The sequence below is a fragment of the Capricornis sumatraensis genome, chromosome 3, assembly GCF_032405125.1.
Source record: "Capricornis sumatraensis isolate serow.1 chromosome 3, serow.2, whole genome shotgun sequence".
NCBI lineage: Eukaryota > Metazoa > Chordata > Mammalia > Artiodactyla > Bovidae > Capricornis > Capricornis sumatraensis.
In genome coordinates, this window is record NC_091071.1 from 24,423,571 (window position 1) to 24,438,095 (window position 14,525).

Genomic DNA, 14,525 nt, shown 5'->3' on the forward strand with positions numbered 1-14,525 from the left:
GACCACATTCTGTCAGACTTCTCCACCATGACCCGCCCATCCTGGGTTGCCCCGTGGGCATGGCTTAGTTTCATTGAGTTAGAAAAGTTTCATTGAGTTAGACAAGGCTGTGGTCCTAGAGTGATTAGATTGACTAGTTTTCTGTGAGTATGGTTTCAGCGTGTATGCCCTCTGATGCCCTCTTGCAACACCTACCATCTTACTTGGGTTTCTCTTACCTTGGGTGTGGGGTATCTCTTCACGGCTGCTCCAGCAAAGCGCAGGCGCTGCTCCTTACCTTGGACAAAGGGTATCTCCTCACCGCTGCCCTTCCTGACCTTCAACGTGGGTAGCTCCTCTAGGCCCTCCTGTGCCCGCGCAGTCACTGCTCCTAGGATGTGGGGTTGCTCCTCCCGGCCTCCCCTGGCCTCAGACACGGGGTAGCTCCTCTCAGCCGTTCCTGTGCCATCGCAGCCTGGCACTCTCGGCCGCTGCCCCTGACCTTGGACGTGGGGTAGCTCCTCTTGGCCGCGCTTAGTGCGCTGGTCGCAGCCGCCCACGTTAGACCGTTCAGGTATCACCTAAATCAAATCCCTTATGATTATACAGTGGAAGTGAGAAATAGATTTAAGGGCTTAGACTTCCCTGGTGGCTCATATGGTAAAGCGTCTGCCTGCAATATGGGAGACCTTGGTTCAATCCCTGGGTTGGGAAGATCTCCTGGAGAAGGAAATGGCAACCCACTCCAGTATTCCTGCTTGAAGATTCCCAGGGACAGAAGAGCCTGGTAGGCTACAGTCCATGGGGTCGCAAACAGTCGGACATGACTGAGTGACTTCACGAGATCTGATAGATTGCCTGATGAACTATGGAATGAGATTCATGACACTGTACAAGAGACAGGGATCAAGACCATCCCCATGGGAAAAAAAATGCAAAAAAGCAAAATGGCGGTCAGGGGAGGCTTTACAAATAGCTGTGAAAAGAAGAAAGGTGAAAAACAAAGGAGAAAAGGAAAGATATAAGCTTCTGAATGCAGAGTTCCAAAGAATAGCAAGGAGAGATACGAAAGCCTTATTCAGCAATCAGTGTAAAGAAATCGAGGAAAAGAGCAGAATGGGAAATACTAGAGATCTCTTCAAGAAAATTAGAGATACCAAGGGAACATTTCATGCAAAGATGGGCTCAATAAAGGACAGAAATGGTATGGGCCTAACAGAAGCAGAAGATATTAAGAAGAGGTGGCAAGAATACATGGAAGAACTGTACAAAGAAGATCTTCATGACCCAGATAATCATGATGATGTGATCACTAATCTAGAGCCAGACATGCTGGAATGTGAAGTCAAGTGGGCCTTAGAAAGCATCACTACGAACAAAGCTAGTGGAGGTGATGGAATTCCAGTGGAGCTCTTTCAAATCCTGAAAGATGATGCTGTCAAAGTGCTGCACTCAATATGCCAGCAAATTTGGAAAACTCAGCAGTGGCCACAGGACTGGAAAAGGTCAGCTTTCATTCCAATCCCAAAGAAAGGCAATGCCAAAGAATGTTCAAACTACTGCACAATTGCACTCATCTCACACGCTAGTAAAGCAATGCTCAAAATTCTCCAAGCCAGGCTTCAGCAATATGTGAACCATGAACTTCCTGATGTTCAAGCTGGTTTTAGAAAAGGCAGAGGAACCAGAGATCCAATTGCCAACATCCGCTGGATCATGGAAAAAGCAAGAGAATTCCAGAAAAACATCTATTTCTGCTTTACGGAATATGCCAAAGCCTTTGACTGTGTAGATCACAATCAACTGTGGAAAATTCTGAAAGAGATGGGAATACCAGACCACCTAACCTGCCTCTTGAGAAATCTGTATACAGGTCAGGAAGCTAGAGTTAGAAGTGGACATGGAACAACAGACTGGTTCCAAATAGGAAAAGGAGTACGTCAAGGCTGTATATTGTCACCCTGCTTATTTAACTTCTGTGCAGAGTACATCATGAGAAGTGCTGGGCATGAAGAAGCACAAGCTGGAATCAAGATTGGCAGAAGAAATATCAATAACCTCAGATATGCAGATGACACCATCCTTATGGCATAAAGTGAAGAGGAGCTAAAAAGTCTCTTAATGAAAGTGAAAGAGGACAGTGAAAAAGTTGGGTTCAAGCTCAACATTCAAAAAATGAAGATCATGGCATCTGGTCCCATCACTTCATGGGAAATAGATAGGGAAACAATGGAAACAGTGTCAGACTTTATTTTTTTGGGCTCCAAAATCACTGCAGATGGTGACTGCAGCCATGAAATTAAAAGACGCTTACTCCTTGGAAGAAAAGTTATGAACAACCTAGATAGCATATTCAAAAGCAGAGACATTACTTTGCCGACGAAGGAAATGGCAACCCACTCCAGTGTTCTTGCCTAGAGAATCCCAGGGACGGGGGAGCCTGGTGGGCTGCTGTCTGTGGGGTCACACAGAGTCTGACACGACTGAAGCGACTTAGTAGTAATACTTAGTAGTAGTAGTCACAGCTATGGTTTTTCCAGTAGGCATGTATGGATGTGAGAGTTGGACTGTGAAGAAGGCTGAGTGCCAAAGAATTGGTGCTTTTGAACTGTGGTGTTGGAGAAGACTCTTGAGAGTCCCTTGGACTGCAAGGAGATCCAACCAATCCATTCTGAAGGAGATCAACCCTGGGATTTCTTCAGAAGGAATGATGCTAAAGCTGAAACTCCAGTACTTTGGCCACCTCATGTGAAGAGTTGACTCATTGGAAAAGACTCTGACGCTGGGAGGGATTGGGGGCAGGAGGAGAAGGGACGACAGAGGATGAGATGGCTGGATGGCATCACGGACTCGATGGACGTGAGTCTGAGTGAACTCTGGGAGTTGGTGATGGACAGGGAGGCTGGCGTGCTGCGATTCATGGGGTCGCAAAGAGTCAGACACGACTGATTGACTGAACTGAACTGAACTGAACCTATGTAAGCCTCATTATCTGTAAAATGGGAACAATTCTACTGTAACTCATAAAGGAGCTGTGGAAAACAAATAATGGAAAACCAACTTCAGCTTAGCACAGTGCCAGACATAAAGTAGGACCTCAATAAAGGTTGCTTACAGCCCTGTCACTACTTATAAGAAGGCCTGGGGGTATTGATGGCTCTGTCCCCAGACTCACTACCAAGCTTCCCTCCTGGTCTGTTGTCACACCCCATCAGTGGGCCGTGAATATTTAATGGAATACACAAGCCTGTTCCAACAGCATGTTTTCCTTTCTTGGGCTGCAATTTCTTAATTGCTCTAAAGCAGATGTACTTGATTTGCCAGCCAAGTTGCAGGAGATTGGTTTCAGGTTTTAGGTTTCAAAACACAACATCGGCACAGGATTGTTTCATGTTTACAAGACAGTCTCTGGGAGCAATATGAGCAGGGTTGGGGATGGGAGGTGGGAGACATTTATAGCATTTTCTGGATTAATTAGAATATGCCTAGGGGAGTGACCCCTTGGTGTCCTACCCACCTAGTGACCTAGACACAGACTGCAGGATGGAAGAGGAAGGGCTCTGGTGGCTACAAAGAGCCCCAAATAAAGTGAGGGCAGAGGAAGAAGCCTCGGGTGTCATTAACGGCAGAGGTTGTCAAACTGTGCTCCACAGAGCTCTGGAAGGGGGTCCATGGGCCCTGTCAGCTCCCTCTCCCTTTTAATAGCATCAGTTATCATCATGATCAGGGCCAGTTTACTGTGGACTCACACTGTGCCAAACACAGGTCTAAGCACTTTGCACAGGCTGAGGTGTTACATCCTTACAAGAGCTCCCAGGGGAGGGTGCTATCATAAATCCCTTTTCAAAGAAAAGGGAACCAAGGCTCAGAGAGTTTAAGTAGCAAGCTGAGTACAAGGACACCCAGCTTGTAAGCAGCAAGTCCAGGACTCTGAGCCAGACAGTGTGGGCTCTTAAACACTCAGGTTTTTTCTTTATTTGTGCAGATTTCCATGTGAGGTTCCATTTTATTGCCATCTGTGTGCACACACTCAAAGGCACATGTATGCACAGGCGTGTGTACTCAACATGAACACACATGGAAATCACTGATGTAGTCTACAAGAGGAGAAACTACTTCAGACAACATTCAAGGAGTAGTAAGGTCCCTTGCTCTCTCAGCTGCTTCTTCCTAGATACTCAGTCAGTTGTTCATTCTTTCATTCATTCAACAATTTCCACAGGGTCAAATGGGAGTAAAGCCCAGGGAGCACTCTGCAGAACACAGCAACAGCCTGAAAAACAGAAGATGTGTTCTTGGGGCAGAGGAGATCTCAGAGCCATCCCCACCAAATGCAATGGGAGATGCGAATGGATCTTGATTTGAAAAATCTCACAGACTTGTTCAAGACAATGGGGAATGTGAATGCAGGTGGCTATAAAAGATACTGAGGATTATTGTTAATTTAGTGAGAGAGATCCTGGTATGTAAAACATGGCTTTGATGGCCTGGTTTCTCTAACAAATAAGTTCAATTCAGTTCAGTTGCTCAGTCGTGTCCGACTCTTTGCGACCCCATGAATCGCAGCACGCCAGGCTTCCCTGTCCAACACCATCTCCCAGAGTTCACTCAGACTCACATCCATCGAGTCCGTGATGCCATCCAGCCATCCCATCCTCTGTCGTCCCCTTCTCCTACTGCCCCTAATCCCTCCCAGCGTCAGACTCTTTTCCAATGAGTCAACTCTTCACATGAGGTGTCCAAAGTACTGGAGCTTCAGCTTCAGCATCATTCCTTCTGAAGAAATCCCAGGGTTGATCTCCTTCAGAATGGACTGGTTGGATCTCCTTGCAGTCCAAGGGACTCTCAAGAGTCTTCTCCAACACCACAGTTCAAAAGCATCAATTCTTTGGCGCTCAGCCTTCATCACAGTCCAACTCTCACATCCATACATGACCACAGGAAAAACCATAGCCTTGACTAGATGGACCTTAGTCGGCAAAGTAATGTCTCTGCTTTTGAATATGCTATCTAGGTTGGTCATAACTTTTCTTCCAAGGAGTAAGCGTCTTTTAATTTCATGGCTGCAGTCACCATCTGCAGTGATTTTGGAGCCCCCAAAAATAAAGTCTGACACTGTTTCCATTGTTTCCCCATCTGTTTCCCATGAAGTGATGGGACCAGATGCCATGATTTTCATTTTCTGAATGTTGAGCTTTAAGCCAACTTTTTCACTGTCCTCTTTCACTTTCATCAAGAGACTTTTTAGCTCCTCTTCACTTTCTGCCATTAGGATGGTGTCATCTGCATATCTGAGTTTATTGATATTTCTTCTGCCAATCTTGATTCCAGCTTGTGTTTCTTCCAGGCCAGCATTTCTCATGATGTACTCTGCATAGAAGTTAAATAAGCAGGGTGACAATATACAGCCTTGACGTACTCCTTTTCCTATTTGGAACCAGTGTGTTGTTCCATGTCCACTTCTAACTGTTGCTTCCTGACCTGCATACAGATTTCTCAAGAGGCAGGTTAGGTGGTCTGATATTCCCATCTCTCTCAGAATTTTCCACAGTTGATTGTGATCTACACAGTCAAAGGCTTTGGCATATTCCGTAAAGCAGAAATAGATGTTTTTCTGGAATTCTCTTGCTTTTTCCATGATCCAGCGGATGTTGGCAATTGGATCTCTGGTTCCTCTGCCTTTTCTAAAACCATCTTGAACATCAGGAAGTTCACGGTTCACATATTGCTGAAGCCTGGCTTGGAGAATTTTGAGCATTGCTTTACTAGCGTGTGAGATGAGTGCAATTGTGCAGTAGTTTGAACATTCTTTGACATTGCCGTTGTTTGGGATTGGAATGAAAGCTGACCTTTTCCAGTCCTGTGGCCACTGCTGAGTTTTCCAAATTTGCTGGCATATTGAGTGCAGCACTTTGACAGCATCATCTTTCAGGATTTGAAAGAGCTCCACTGGAATTCCATCACCTCCACTAGCTTTGTTCGTAGTGATGCTTTCTAAGGCCCACTTGGCTTCACATTCCAGCATGTCTGGCTCTAGATTAGTGATCACACTATCATGATTATCTGGGTCATGAAGATCTTCTTTGTACAGTTCTTCCATGTATTCTTGCCACCTCTTCTTAATATCTTCTGCTTCTGTTAGGCCCATACCATTTCTGTCCTTTATTGAGCCCATCTTTGCATGAAATGTTCCCTTGGTATCTCTAATTTTCTTGAAGAGATCTCTAGTATTTCCCATTCTGTTCTTTTCCTCGATTTCTTTGCATTGATCGCTGAAGAAGGCTTTCTTATCTCTTCTTGCTATTCTTTGGAACTCTGCATTCAGAAGCTTATATCTTTCCTTTTCTCCTTTGCTTTTTGCCTCTCTCCTTTTCACAGCTATTTGTAAGGCCTCCCCAGACAGCCATTTTGCTTTGTTGCATTTTTTTTCCATGGGGATGGTCTTGATCCCTGTCTCCTGTACAATGTCATGAACCTCATTCCATAGTTCATCCGCAGGCACTCTATCAAATCTAGGCCCTTAAATCTATTTCTCACTTCCACTGTATAATCATAAGGGATTTGATATAGGTCATACCTGAATGGTCTAGCGGTTTTCCCTACTTTCTTCAATTTAAGTCTAAATTTGGTAATAAGGAGTTCATGATCTGAGCCATAGTCAGCTCCTGGTCTTGTTTTTGTTGACTGTGTAGCGCTTCTCCATCTTTGGCTGCAAAGAGTATAATCAACCTGATTTCAGTGTTGACCATCTGGTGATGTCCATGTGTAGAGTCTTCTCTTGTGTTGTTGGAAGAGGGTGTTTGCTATGACCAGTGCGTTTTCTTAGCAAAACTCTATTAGCCTTTGCCCTGCTTCATTCCGCATTCCAAGGCTGAATTTGCCTGTTACTCCAGGTGTTACTTGACTTCCTACTTTTGCATTCCAGTCCCCTATAATGAAAAGGACATCTTTTTGGGGTGTTAGTTCTAACAGGTCTTGTAGGTCTTCATAAAGCCGTTCAACTTCAGCTTCTTCAGTATTACTGGTTGGGGCATAGACTTGGATAACTGTGATATTGAATGGTTTGCCTTGGAGACGAACAGAGATCATTCTGTCGTTTTTTAGATTGCATCCAAGTACTGCATTTCGGACTCTTTTGTTGACCATGATGGCTACTCCATTTCTTCTGAGGGATTCCTGCCCACAGTAGTAGATATAATGGTCATCTGAGTTAAATTCACCCACTCCAGTCCATTTTAGTTTGCTGATTCCTAGAATGTCGATGTTCACCCTTGCCATCTCTTGTTTGACCACTTCCAATTTGCCTTGTTCATGGACCTGACATTCCAGGTTCCTATGCAATATTGCTCTTTACAGCATCGGATCTTGCTTCTATCAGCAGTCACATGCACAATTGTGTATTGATCATTAGGTGCCCAATATGCTACTGGAGATCAGTGGAGAAGTAACTCCAGAAAGAATGAAGGGATGGAGCCAAAACAAAAACAATACCCGGTTGTGCATGTGACTGGTGATAGAAGCAAGATCCAATGCTGTAAAGAGCAATATTGTATAGGAACCTAACACATAAACTGCAAGGGAAAAAGAGAGAGAGAAAGAGAGACGCCATTAGTTAAAACAGATCAACTGTGACATATGGTCCTTGCTGCTACACTGACTCAGACAGACTGTAAAAAGAGAAAAGGTGAAGAAAGAGGGAGAGAAGGATGCAGAAACAGAGGCAGAGAGAAGAAAAACACTAAGATAGTATGACAGGATCAGAGATATGTGAGTATCAACTGAACGTTTGATGATATAAATAAAGTGACTGTAAAATGTTTAGGTGTGAGAATCGTATTATGGCTATTTTTAAAGAGACCTTATCTTTTATAGACACATGCTGAAATATTTACAGATGAAATGATAAAATATCCAAGACTTGCTTCAAAATAACTGACAGGAGAGAGAAAGCAAAATATAGATGGGGGTGTAATGCAACAAGACCAACCAATATTTGATAACTGTCAAAGCCTGTGATATATATGAGGGAAGTTATCATATTATGGTCTCTACTTTTGCCTGGCTTTGAAATTTCCCACAATAGGGTTTTATTATGTTTGTATAAGTTAGAGATACAAACTAACATATATGTGAAATAGCGTTACGTCTGGGATTCAATTTAAAACTTTCGAGCAAAAAGATATAAAATAGAGGAAAGATTTAACGATATGGCCGTGACTTAATTTCTGGAGTTAACTGATGAGCCATGGTTGTATGTTATTCTATTCTACTCTTCCTATTTTGTTTATGTTTGGAATTCTCCTTAATACAGAGGTGGGAAGAAGAGCTTGGACTCTGGACTGACAGTACTTTTGTCTGTATGTGTCTTTGCCATTTATTAGCTCTGTGTCCTTAAGCAATTGATATACCCACTTCCTCAGTTTCCTCATCTGTAAAAAATAGGACAAAATAAAACTTGTCCATACGATCTTTCTTTTAATAGCTCAAAACAAGAGACAAACATATGCCCATCAACAGGTAAATAGATAAATAAATTGTGATGCACCTATACAATGGAATACTTGTTTTCTGTTCAGTCGCTAAGTCATATCCAACTCTTTGTGACTCCATGGACTCCATAGCCTGCCCAGGCTCCTCTGTCCATGGGACATCCCAGGCAAGAATGCTAGAGTGTGTTGCCATTTCCTTCTCCAGGAGATCTTCCCGGCCCAGGGATTGGACCTGTGTCTCCTATACTGGCAGGCAATTCTTTACCACTGAACCACCAGGGAAGTGCCACAATGGAATACTACTCAATAATAAAGAGAAATGAATATTGATACATGCAATAAAATGAATGAATCTCAAAATAATTGCACTGTTTAAATTAGCCAGACCAAAAAAGAGCATACAACATTTGTCTAGTGAGGGGGTTTGCCAAGAGGGCTGGAATGGAAGGATTATAAAGGGGAACAAAGGAAGTTCGGGGTTGATGGCAATATTCATTATCTTGATTGTGGTTTTGTTCTCACAGGTGTATACTTGTCAAAATTTATCAAAGTATACACTGTAAATAGATGTACTTTATTGTATGTCAAACATAGTTCAGTAAAGCCATTAAAAATAAAGAAAAATTATTTCATAAAGTTGTGAGAATTAAACAAGTTGATACATGTGAAGTACATAGAACCACATCAGGCCCCCAGCAAGCTCTCAGGCAACCGTTAGTAGGTGTCAGATTCTGTACTAGGTACTGGGAGTACAAGAGAACACAGGACAGATGGGGCCTTGAATCCTGCCCTTGTGAGACTTTTAGGCTTCCCAGGAGAGAAAAGAAACAAATTCTAAAATATAACAATAGAAAAGAACCATCTGTAGGAAGGGAGAATAGAAGTCAGTGCAGGCTTCTTGGAAGAAGAACCATATCAGCTGAATAAGAGTTGTCCAGCAAAGAGCCTGGATGAAGAACATTCCAATCAAAGAGAAAACATGTACAAAGGCCCTGAGGCAAGAGAAAACATGGTATAGTTGGGGTGGAAAAATTGTCATAATGGGTAGAATGCAGAGGGCATTAAGTTCTGGGGGAGGAAGTGGCAGAGAAAAGAGTGAAATGAAGAAAAGAAGGAGGAAGAGGGAAGAGAAAAAGGAGAAGAAGGGGGGAATCACTAGTATGTACAGTTTCATATGAGCCAGGCTCTGTACTAAGCATTTTACATTCATGAAATTGCTTATATCCAATAACAAACTTATTAGGTGGGTATGGTTATTCCTGTTTTACATTTGAGGAAATTGATGCACAAAATGATTAAACCTCTTTATTCATGATCACACAGCTATTAAGGATGGCAGGGAGATTCGAATGCAAGCCTGGATGGTTCCAACTTTCAACCATACCTTAACACTCTAGCTCCCAAGGAAGTATCAGAGAGTTCTTGCAAGTATTAAAGAGGTGTTAAAGACAGCCAAATGGAGTATTTCTCTTCAATGTAAAGACAGGGATTAAATGTGGGAGACATTGCCTTGGGAAATATCACCAACCTCCATTTAATGAATAAGGAAACTAAGCATCAGAAAAGCCGAGTAACTTGCCCAAAGTCACAGAGTTGGTCAGCTCTGGAGTCTGACTCCAAGTCCCAGCCAACACTCTATCTTGAAATTATTTCTCCCTGAAGGCACCATCTCACCATTCCTTTTTTGTATCTCCCCAGCCTGTATCTCTGCAGGGCTCAGGACTTCCATTTTCCTCACCTTTACCAATGCCTGGCATCTAGCAAAACTGAGGAAGGTCATCCTAACCTCTGTGGGCATGGGAGGCCATCAGACTTCTACCTCTTGAAAGTGGGTGTCAGAGTCTTATGACACTGTGCTCTCAGTCAGCCCCTCTTTCCTATTGAATTAGAACTGCTTGACACAATCCCTCTTTTGTCATTTTAGTGTCATAAGTGGCCAATTTGATTGGATTCAATGAGATGTAAATGATTGGATTCAATAAAGAGCCAGGGAGAGTTTCCCTCCACCCTGCTGACCTCATTTCTCATTGAAGGTACTGCTTTCTGCCCAGGAGCACTAAAGAGGAGATGGAAGCCCCTGTTTGCACCTCGTTGAAAAGGAAGACTTCAGGTTCCTCTCTCCTCCAGCTCCTGGGGTCCTGGGGTCCTGGGGTAGACAAACCTTGATTCTCTATAATAGGATCGTCAGGTACCCAAATCATTACCATACCTGATCTCTTTGCCTCTAAACTCTTCGCTCTTCAGGGACACTGTCCCAAAGGGCAGCCTCAAAATGTTTTGTTCATGTTCCATCAACTCACTCCCAGAGTACTATCACCCACCCAACACAGAAGTGCAAAGCAACCAAGACACTCTCAGAGGGATGGGAGTGGTAAGTAACTGATGTAGTGAAATCCCTTAAGGAGAGGTCCTGGGGTCCAGGATAGGGTTTCCAGATAAAATATAGCCCAGGTAACTTTGAATTTCAGATAAGCAATACAAAATTTTTAATATAAGTATGCCCCAAATTTTACATGGGACATTTAAAATTCAGATTTAAATGGACAGTCTATATTTTTATTTGCTAAATCTGGCAACCCTTGATCCACAAGTATGAATAGATTAACCTTCAACCAGGGATATAACATGTCTTCCATTGTAGGAGTAGAGGATGAATTTTCTTTTTTCTTAATTAATTTATTTATTTTAATTGGAGGCTAATTACTTTACAATTTTGTGGTGGTTTTTTCATACTAAATGCAGTGTATCTTGCGCAAGTTACTTAACCTCTCTCTGGGCTTTATTTCCTCATGTGTAAAAAGGATATGATATGAGTACCTGCTGCGAGTTAATATATGTAATGTATTAAATGGGTTAATGAATGTAAATTATTTAAAACAGTCTCTGGCACATAGTTGGCATTAATAAAAGAGATTGCGATGATGATATTGAGGATGAAGAAGAAGAGAAGGAAGAAGATGAAGAGGGTGGTGTCTATAATCATATAAATCTAAAGGTGGCTATAACCACAATTTCCTGTTAAAACAGGAAGTAAAGATATGTAGTGCTCATCTGATGGCTTGTATTTACTCTGTGAAACTTTTAGAATGCAGGAACCATACCTTTCTTGTTTTGGTCACTGCTGATTCTCCGTGTGTGCTGAGTCACTTCAGTCGTGTCCACTTCTTTGCAACCCCATGCACTGTAGCCCTAGAGGCTCCTCTGCCCATGGAATTCTCTGTAAATATATCTGCCACATACTAGATGCTCGATAAGCATCTAGTGAAAGAAAGGACCAAAGGAAAAAGAAAGTGGGAAAATGGTGGTAGGGAAGGAGGTTTAAGGCAAGTTTAAAAAGTTGGAAATAAGAGTGTTGACTATAGTAACAGAAAAGGAATTCTAGGCTATGCTGAAAGTGGATCTCTTGAATTATAGTGATGCCAACAAAGAACTTTATAGGATTTAATCCAAGACAGCTCACCAGAACAGATGTACGTGCAGGTAGTCGGAAAGATGGGGAATTCACCAATGGTACAAGAGAGATAGAATGAAGCAAGAAGTTGAAGATATTGCTAAGAAAGTAGCTCAGGGACTTCCCGGGTGATCCAGTGGTTAAGAACATGCCTTCTAATGCAGAGGATGCAGGTTTGATCCCTGGTCAGGGAACTAAGCTCTCACATGCTGTGGGGCAACTAAGCCTGCATACTACAACTAGAGAGAAGCCCACAGGTCACAACAAAGATCCCGCGTGCCATGACTAAGACCCCAAAGAGTCAAATAAATGAATCTTTAAGAAAGTAGCTCAAATGATGGACTATGCTTCCTAGACTTGACAGGGGAGGAAGTGAAGACAAGTGGAAGTTGATAAGCATAAAAATACTGACGAGCCAACAGCCAGCTTTAGTAGGAGTAACTGAGTAAAAAATTGAAGGACAAGAGGGTGTGACCTGAGTTTGAAGTGGTGTTCACATTTATGATTTTAGTGATAGAACAATTCTGGTCGACCATGAGGCTCAGATTATGGCCAGAGAGATCTGAGTTCAACACTCTCATTTAAAATGTAACAGCTCAAACGTATTATGGACACCTATGTTAAGAACAAGCACATTCTTTTCATACATTATCTTTTCTATCATTACCTCATTTAATCCTCACAACACCCCCGGGAGCTACTCTAATTATCTCTGTTTTAAGGAAGGGTAAATTGACACTTACAGGGTTAAATATCTAGATTAATACCTAATAATTAGAGGGTCATAGAAATAATGAGGCTAGGACCAGGATTTGCATACAGGTGAACACCAATGCCAGTGGTCATAGTCTCTTCACTATGCTGCCCAGGCAGGGCTCAAGGAGAAAAACAGAGAGCCAGAATAAGCCATGACTCACCCAGAGTGAGGGACTCAGAACCTGAATCATTTTCTTCTGACCTCCAAGAAAAGTACAGCTGGTAAAGTATCTGGCACAAAGTGTCTGGTACATGATAAGAGTCCAGTCCCTGGGGTGATAGCTGACTTCCAAGATGGCATTCAATGATCCTCACCTCCAGGTAGTCACACCCTCTACAGTCCCCTCTGATAATGTACCAGTGTCGGTCTGTGTGGCCTATATAATGACAGAATAATGACAGAGTGATTGATGGTAAATAATGGTAACCTGATCACTTCCAAATTAGACTATAGAAGATACTTTGACTTTTATCTAGGCTTGCTCTTTCTCTGGGGTCACCCACTCTGAAGAGTCTGGGTGCTGTACTATGAGGACACTCAGGCACTCTGTAGAGAGGTCCATGTGGCAAAGGAGTGAGATTCCCATTCAATAGCCAGCCGAGAACTGAGGCTGCCAACAACCACAGAACTGAGCAGGGAAACAAAGCCTCTCTACTTAAGCCTTCAGCTAAGTGCAGCCCCAGGCACACAGGAGACCCTGAGCCGGAACCACTGACTAGCTGACCCCCAATTCCTGACACATCGAAACTATGAGACAACAAATGTCTACTGTTTTAAGATGCAAAGTTTTGGGGTAACTTGTTACACAGCAATAGATAACCAACACATCTAGAGACTATTCTTAGAGTTCAAGTCAAGTTCATCTCTGAGGCTCTCTGACCCTCAGCTTCCTCATGATTTTTTTTTTCAAGAAGCAGACAATAAAATGACACATTATTAAAATCCTGAATGTTCCTCAGTTTAGACCTTTCAGTCAACAATGGGATCTGGAGCTAGTCTGTTCAGGTCTGTAACCCAACTCTAATCCCATGACCTTGAATATATTATTTAAACTTTCTGAGATGCAGTCTCCTCTTCTTCAAAGCGAGGATAATATTAGAACTCCCCTCAGAGAGTTGTACAGATGAAACAGAATAATGACTAGCTTAAGAGCCTGGTACATAAGAAGTACTTAATAAACATTGACTGTTGTGGTATTAGTGTTATTGTTAGAATTAGTAGTATAAGGCTAACTGAATTTAAAAAAAACTGTAAGAATTTCCGTTACCTAAAGTAAACTGCTGGGGATTCCCACGTGGCAGTAGTGGTAAAGAACCCACTTGCCAATGCAGGAGACGTAAACTGTTTAAAGACTAAACAGAGATTTGAAATAAGATTTAAAAAAAAAAAAAAAAAAACCTGCCAATACTATGACCTGCAAAGGGTACCAACGAATGCTGATTGTGCAAGGCATGGAAAATCACTCCAAATGATACTCCCAGGTACCTCCACCTCAATCACCCAAAGGTGGACCAGAACATTGGGCCCAGATGTGAGCAGGTGGCTGACTTCTGGGCACTGCAGATTTCATCAGAGCCTGACACCTGGGGCCATAATAGAAATGAGTCAATGGCTTAGTCACTGCTTGGCATGTAACAGAGGTTAGATTAGGAGAGAAACTGAACCCAGAAGCAGAGTCTGGTCCGAAAAAAACCCCAACTATTCCATCTTTCCCTGGTTGCTAGAAATCCCCACTTGCTCCAGAGCAGTCCCCTCTTCAGGGGAAGGCAGCTGGGGCCAGGGTGTCCAAGATGAAATCTGTCCTGTGTTTAAAGGAATCTTAGATAAGGGTTTCTTTCCAAACACCAGT